Source organism: Columba livia, chromosome 4 (assembly GCF_036013475.1).
Source record: "Columba livia isolate bColLiv1 breed racing homer chromosome 4, bColLiv1.pat.W.v2, whole genome shotgun sequence".
NCBI classification, from domain to species: domain Eukaryota; kingdom Metazoa; phylum Chordata; class Aves; order Columbiformes; family Columbidae; genus Columba; species Columba livia.
Genome location: NC_088605.1, coordinates 67,092,972 through 67,101,176, shown reverse-complemented (window position 1 = coordinate 67,101,176; position 8,205 = coordinate 67,092,972). Strand labels below are relative to the sequence as shown.

General features: G+C 40.3%; 1 long non-coding RNA gene across 1 annotated transcript; it reads right to left on the bottom strand.

The window, feature by feature from the left end:
* Positions 1-504: 504 nt before the first annotated feature.
* LOC135579448 (uncharacterized) lies at positions 505-8,108 on the bottom strand. Its single transcript, XR_010472550.1, has 3 exons — positions 7,479-8,108; positions 7,222-7,316; positions 505-7,030 (listed from the first exon to the last, which is right to left on the bottom strand). It is a non-coding gene; the product is annotated as an uncharacterized LOC135579448 (long non-coding RNA).
* Positions 8,109-8,205: the final 97 nt, after the last annotated feature.

Genomic DNA, 8,205 nt, shown 5'->3' with positions numbered 1-8,205 from the left:
AAACATTATTTCCCATATTGCCGTCAGAGGGTTGCATTTCCTCAGGGCTTTGTTTCAGAGGTATCAAAACATCAGTAGATGGGGCTCCAGACAGTTTTACATAGATGAAATTTTGCTGTATCAGCCCTAAGCATTCAGCTCTTAACATCTCAGTGAGCTCTTGGCAGAGGTTTTTGGGCCTCATCTGACCGTTTCTACCCTAGGAAAGGAGTTTAAATAAAAAGCTCGTAAGACTTTTAAAGGGATACTTTTAGTAACAGGACAATTAGTAAGAGTAGAAGGTGGGAAGTATGACTATAACTATATTACAGGTCTTTTTCAGAGCTCACTTCATCTGTGAATACAGGTTACACTGCTGAATTTGTAGTTTTAACGATAAGCTTCTTCTGTTATCAGTCCTTTAACCTCTTCTGAATTATGGTTCCAACCCACTTGGATGAACAAGAAGGAGAAATACTTTACACTAGCTCCCACATTTTTTTGTATACTGGTTTACCCAGCATTTATAAAATCTTTCCATAATTTATAATAAAAATGTATTTATATGTTTTCCCTGGTGTGTGAGGGGAAAATTACATTTAACTTGCTTGTTGAATAAATAGCAGGTAACTGTGAAAAATAGTGGCTAAATTTCTACTGAGAGGGGGGGCTTTGATAGTGTGCTGAAATTAATGCTAGGTTTCCAAGGGTTTCCAACATAGAGCTATGGTGAGCAGTCTTCTGTGTTTCCTGCTCTGCTTTGTAAAAAGCTGTTAATACTAATTAAGTTACTTAATATGACTTAATAATAGAAAATACAAAATAAAGAAAAAAAAAAAAAAAAAGAAGAAAAAATTTAAAATTAACAATAAAAATCCAGAAGTGACTGTTAGCTGTTTTGCCTGGCAGTGCAGGTGTTCAAGGTGCCGACTTTTGGTAAAAATTGTATTTCCAGGCATTGCATATTGGCGTTGGACCTATAGGCATTCTCCAAGTTGGTGTTCTAATACTTGCAGTAGGTCCGTTCCTCCTCCTGTTGGGAGCTGGGCTGGATTCGCTGTCCCTGCAGCACAGGCCTTGGCCCAGCGCAGCCTCGCTCACGGAACTAATTTAACTTCATTCTGTCCTTTAAGTATTAGTACTTTTTCCTTGAAGTGCTTGTAAACACATTTAAGAGCAAAATATGTCAGCCATTTGGATTATGGTGTTTGGAACTGTGTTTTGTATTTCTCAAAGATAAAGCAACAGTTAATTTTCTGCTTTAGTTATAATGCTTTTCCTCAGCATCAGTTGCTACTAAATAAGTCCCTGTAATTTTTCAAGGGCGTAACTTGCAACAAGACAGCAATAACAATTACATATTGTTTTCAAATAAGATGCCATTTTCATTTCTGGCAGGCAGAAATGGGTTTTTAATGTGTAACATTTGTTTAGTAAAACTCACAGATGCTTCCTTGACAATTGCAAAGGAAGAAAAGAGAGGAAAACAAACCCAAAGAAAAGGCAGAAAATATAAAGAACAAAAGAAAGATTCAGCTTCCATCACAACTATTCGTCTTGTGTCCAAGGCTGATTATGCACATTTTGGCTGGATCAGGCATCTTTGCTGAACCTGTGTGTAGCAGGGGTGTGCTGTGATTTGAGCCCCTGCTTTGCTGTAGCCTTGCCTCCATTTCCCACAAATGAAAATCTGTGTGCTACCAGGAGGCCCCAGCTTCGTCAAAGTCACAGCATTTTGGCATTTGTGTCCCCATGAGAAAATTTGGCTAGGCAGGACAGACTTTTCTGTTGATTACGTATGCCTGTTGTATCCCCAAGGTCTGTCTAACCCTTTTAGTTAATAGATTGTGTGAATTGCAGTGGACAACATTTTTTTTTTTCCTTTGGAGCAAGAGAAAATGTGTTAAAACCTTTCACTGATTGACTGGTTTTGTGGTAAACTAAAAAAACCCAGCATCCTGATCTCATGATTCCTGAACTTAAAAAGAAAATAAAAGCCTTCTTTGCAAGGAAAAACCCTTTAATGTCAAGGCATTGGATACACCAGAGGAGACATAGATACACTGCATAATGTAGGACAACCTTGCAGCTGAGAGTCTGGAGTCCTTTTAAGTACAAGAGGCAAACCTCTATTATTATCTCTACAACTATTAGTATGAAAGGATGTGGGGCTGAGAGAGAAACCTCCCTCGGGTCACCCAGGCAGCTGTAGAGCTCCAGGGAGATCTTGGGTCTCCCAACTTGTGCAGCCCCTGGCTAATCAAACGCACACTATGAATCACTTTGAGCCAGTCCAGTAAAAGCAAAAATTGTAGGGGAGATGCTTTACAAAACATAAAAATAAGAAATATCAGTACAAATACATATGATAAATACAAATGGCACCAATCTCATTCCAGCAGATGCAGTGCACTGTGAAGTGGCAGTAGTCTAACCTGAACAAATAGAAAAGCCAACATCTACAGGAGAGCCAGGACAGTAGCTACAGCCGTTGCTTTTTCCATGTCTGTTTTTTTGAGCCCTCTCATGGATCTGGTGAGTGGCAATAGGCACTTTTTTTACCTGAACAGACACAAATGATAAGAGTTTGAAAAGAGTCCATCACCTTTGCCTCACGGCTGGTGCAAGGGAATGAGACAAAGATGGCTGTGAGTGCCTTGATCTAAGTGGTGGGACAAAATGCAGGGTCTCCAAGTATTCTGTGTTAAAAAGGAAAATTGGTGTTGTCACAGGGTATCTTTAAAGCAAGCCTGCTTACCTGTGAAGGTCGTGTTCCCCACGCCCAGTAGGAGTCAAGTCACTGGAGATGGTTTCATTCTCCCACCTGTAGGTTGGGTTCATCCAGGACTCAGCTCACCAGCCCTCTTGCCCTCAGCTTCCCACACTTTCTCTGTCTCCAGTCTATTTGGACTATTTCCTCACTTTCAGCTTCTCTGCCCTGTTTCTTGTTTTATGGAGACACAAAAATCTCCAGAGAACAGGTAAATGGGTCATGACTAGTACATCTCCGTGCCTTTGTTTTGGAATGTAAAATCTTTGTACATAGAGCAAGTTGCCTGAATCTTATATGAAGCAGCTTCTGTGGACTTTCCCTTGTCTGATCACAATGCCCTTCATTTGAATAAATGTCTAGGCAATCCAGTATTTATGAATCACAGCAGAACCAAGAAATACTGCAGCGAAAATAATGTTTCCTAAATTTAGGTACTCTGCAAAAGTGTTCAATTTGTATTATAATCTGATACCAGCACATTATGATGTTTAAATAAAAATTGTGTCCCTTCGTAACATCTGCAGCTCTTCCCTATGGCTGCCACTCAGAAAGAAGAGGCAAGGCGAGCTAATCTCCACAGTGAATGGGACATCGCATCCTGACCTTGGTGTACAGACAGGGTGTTTTTCTGTCATCACATAAACAACTCACTGGCACAAAAAGTAATCAGCAGGCATGGTTTTGTAATGGATGGCACGGTGGGAAGCAAGCAGTTCCCAATTCACAGAGCAGCCATGCTGCCTCAGATCGGACTATAACTTGTGATAATATTGGGCTCAAAATTTCCTCTAGAAAAGGGATTCCCCAGAGGGCTGCAGTACAGGAGGTATTGTACTTCCTCATTATCCACCACAAACTACAAACAAAATCCCTGGGAAGCAAGCAAAATAAAACATAGCAGAGAAATGCATCTAGTTCTTATTCCGTAGTAAGTCCGGTTGTATTTTTATTTCCCTCTGGCAAGTGAGAAATGCTTTCCTCTTGTCTCTCCTTTCCTACCTGTACATGTTAGAGCTGAATACTAGGGAGAATTGTAAAAGTAAAAGGAGACTTAAAAAACAAAATAAAACACAAAAAAAACCCAAAACCAACCAAACAAAAAACATACCACCACAAATGAAAAAAAGCACACACACACAAAATGAAACCAACCAAAACCTCAAAGGATTTTAAATTTTAAATACACAGTAATAATCATGTTCTAACTCATAGCGATGCTTTGAAAAGTCACTTGCATATAAACCTGAAGAATCTTTAAAGATATTGGAAGCCAGATTCACTGGCCAGATTCAATCTGTCCCCTGACAGATTGATGTGTGTTTAACCTGTAGAATTTCCATTAGTTTAAATGCAGGTAGGATTTCAAACTATGCAGATCATATGTACCTAAGAAATATGCACAGATTTTAGTACAGGACACCTGTATGTTCAGTGTGCCTTCTCACATACAATGTACTTGCTACACTGCAAATGTCTGAGCAGAAGCTCATACTATGGCTTTCTGTTGCCATGCACCACCTCTGCGCTGCTACAGCCGCTTCTTCAGGCTTTTCTTGCCTGAGGCTTTGCCTGATGCAGTTTTAGTTCTTCACACCCCAGAACTCCATCACTCTCCTTGGGAGATTGTTCCACAGTTTAGCAAATATTACTATGGCATTTTTCACCCCTGACATTCATCCTAAATTTTACTTTTCTTAATTTAATTCTGTTCTTTACAAATATTTTTTTCTCCATAGGTATTAAGGTGTTCCTTTTTTTCATTCTAGATAAAGTCAAACTACTAGCAACTGAAAATTTGTATTATTCCTTAGATGGAGAGACCTAATCTTGAGGAGGTATAGGTAATTACGGATTGTACTTAGGGGTCCGCTGAAACTTTCTGCTTGATTAACTGCCCCTGCAGGGATGATAATTGTTGTTACATATGGAAGTCTGAAGGACGGTGCAGCAGCACGGCCCCTGCAGCAGCGTTACAGGGCAGCGCTGATGAGCACTGAGAAGTGCTCTGTGCAGTGCCGGGCTGTGACAGAGGGAACTGTGTCCCACCTCTAAAATACTGGAGACCAAAACAGACCCATGAAACCCACTGCTGGAGGGACTGCAGATGATCTTCTCCCCAGTCTGTTGCAGCCCAGTACAGAAACAGGGAAATAGGACTATTAAAAATGAAATTCATAAAAAGAGGAAGCAATAGATTATACTCTGATTTCACATTGGCTTAAATCAAGAGCTGCTCAAGCAATCCCATAGAATCCACTGGGCCTGAGTGCCAACTGAAGCAAAAGGCAGCTCAGACTGAGGTGATGTGTGCCTCCAGGTTTGCTTTTACTTAATTATTTTTCCACTGGTGATGCTTACAAATCAGTCACAACTGGTACTAACAGAAGACTCCATGAGCAATTCCTGGAGCTTCCCAAAGCTTACCTCTCATAATTCAGATTTAGCTTCAGGCATTTTAAAGTTAATAAACTCATTTGAGCAAAGGGCTTATTTGAAATCCACGTTGGAAAAAAGTGAGTATAAGTATGCTAGTGCCAAGCTATAAACACATTTATACAGTGCAGTAAATCAATATTGCTGCCTTTCCTCAGAGAGACTGGGCCAATTAAGCCCAATGTACAGGACATGATGATGGAAATTGTTCAGCTTATTATGGGAGCAGTAGCAAAGACTGCAACTGTATTACCCTGACTGAGCCTCATTGTGACATTCCCCAGCCTGGCCAAATTTTATCCAGGTTGCTTTAAGCCTGTCGTGCATTGACTATTGGAAGAGAACAGAGACTTGGGGGAGTGAGAATTATCTGAAAAAAAATGATGGAAGTCAAAGAAAGGGTTCAAGGAGGGCGATAGCTTATTGTTTCACTGTCTGAAAAACTTTGCAAATATTTTTCCTTGGAAGAGCCACTCAAATACGGGCTGGGAACACTGCACCTTTTTTCTGTAGTCAGCAGCACCTGCCTAAATTTAAGCCTGTAAGTAGTCATGTCTGTGGAACTGTTCATAGGTTGGCTGTCTTCCTCTGGACTGGGGTTACAGTTATTAACTTTATGAATCCAAATTTATCTTGATAAACGTGCAGGGCATGGAAGGCATTGAGAAAGGCAACGAGAATAATGTACAATGAAAGTGGAAAGTCATTACAAGCATTGCGTAGGTGCGGCATGAGGATGAGCAAATGGGAAGAAACAGAAAAGGTGATGCATATCTACTTCTTCTACTAGTACAGAGCCTACAAATGTCCTTGGACCCTGTAATGCGATAATGCTGCTACAGTCACTGCACTTCCTGTCATGAATTCCTGCATAAGAAGAGGTCATATAATCTGACCAGTGACTTTTTGCAAACATGAAAATATTGAGTTTTTCTTACCAGAGCATTCCACTCAACTGCCTTAATTAGAGGGCTTCTCCCCACCCTTCACCACCCTCCCCCTTTTAAGTGTTATGCAAAATATGAAACAAGGTTATGAAAAAAGGACCTGATGTTACGGAGAGCTGGGTAGATTTTGGTGCATTAAGCTCCTGAAAAATGTTTATATTTTGTGTTTAGGTAAAAATCATTGACTATTAAATGTAAAGTTAACATTGCCTGAATAGGTGCTAAATCATAGAAAGTTAAGTGTAGCTGGGAGCTGACAGCTGGTAAAGCTGTCTTTTAAAAACTCTATAAAATGCATTAGAATGTGCACAAAAAGTAATTTTGTAAATGAGAGAAAAGAAGAAAAAAGCCCAGTATCCCCTTTAGAAGGGGAGAGTTCACCCTTTGAGACAACTAAAAAGGGGATTTGAAATGTTATTTTAAAGTTTTCCTTTTTGGAGCAAAAAGTTCAAGCTCACTTCTTTTGTCGTTGACCCAACCACTAATGTAAGCTGGTCCTATGTACATTTTACCTGTGTGACTCTGCTGTTACCTGTTTAAAATGGGAGAAAGAGATTTTCAAATCAAGTGTTGAAAGGCAACTGTGCAGTGCCTGCCCTGATCCTGATGACCCATCTGCCTCATCAGGGGCCTGAACACTTTGGAGAGATTCTTCATCCTCTGGCCAGGCAGAGGAAACAGCCGCCTTTCCTCTTCTCATTCATACAATTTGCCCTGTGAGTGAGTGTGGGGGTTGTTGTTGTTTTGTTTATTTTGATTTTGGTTTTAATTATACGTAAACTTTGTACTAGCTATTTTTCTGTTCGTACCTTCACTTGTCTCATTACTCATTTCACTGCTCATTTACTCACTGGGACAAAAATGGATTAAGTTGATACAGGCATAAAGAAGTGTCTGTCTGCGAACAGAAACAGAAAAATTCATTCACCTCATGCGGTTAACATCTCACTGCACCATCATAAAACAGATATATATTTACCCTTGAATCACAGAAAAGGACAAGCAGAGAGAGAAACACATAGGCAAGAAACACATGTCATAGAACTGAAAATCCAGAAACATCTCATAGTAGTAAGGCAACATACTCACGGTGCTATCCCTGGCAGGAAACAGCCGATACCCCTAAAGATGCATTCATAAGCAGCTCTTTACTTGGCAGTCTGTTGCAGAGGAAACACTGTCACCTGAAGAAAAAAAGGAGACATCTTGGTATGGGCCATGGAAACTTTTCTTGCACAAAGGCCGACTATTATCTAGGTGGAAAAAAAGCACACAGGCAGGAAGCCCAGCGGCCTCTGGCTGAAATTTATCTCTTGAAGCACCCCTGGCCATATGCTGCTACTTACCTTAATCCATTTACTTCATCAGTGAAGCAAGAATATATTTTTCCCACTTCTTGGCTTCTGTACAGCCTGAGTTAGTGAGGTGGTCATACTCATAGTAAAATATATCCCAGCTCCCATCCTTTCTCTACCGAAGCTGTTATCTGCAGGGCAAAAAGAGTGTAGAGTGGAAGATAAAAATCTCATGTGTGAGCTGTTGATAACTAGAAAATTATTCCTCTGTCTGGCTGCCTCTATGAGTTATGTCAGCCTAGCTATTCCCCTCAACATGGTACTGTGCCATGCATAATCTTTCATAGGTAGTTTCTTGATATACTGACTGCTTCTTCCAGTACCTTAGTCCCATTTGCTTTTATAGCTAGGATCTCTAACTTAATTCGTCCTTTTTATTATTTTGAAGAAATTTTGAAAGGCAACTCAGAAGCTTCTCTGCCTTTTTCCAAGTGTGCTTCACTACTATAGTGTCCATTATATTGAGTTTGCATCGTCCTCATATCTGCAAGGCACGAGAAATTTCACTCCTTGCAAGTCCTTTATAATAGCTGAACTTCTTGTAAGGATTGCCAATACATTTCATTACTAATGTCTGCATTTCAAAGCTGCCAAAGGCTTCACAAAAGCACCAGTCTGGTGGGGCTCCAGAGTTGCTTTTTCAGACTCACATTTAGCCTTTGCAGAATACCAGCTGCACAGACACATACAATAAATAACTTCATGACTACTAGTTTTC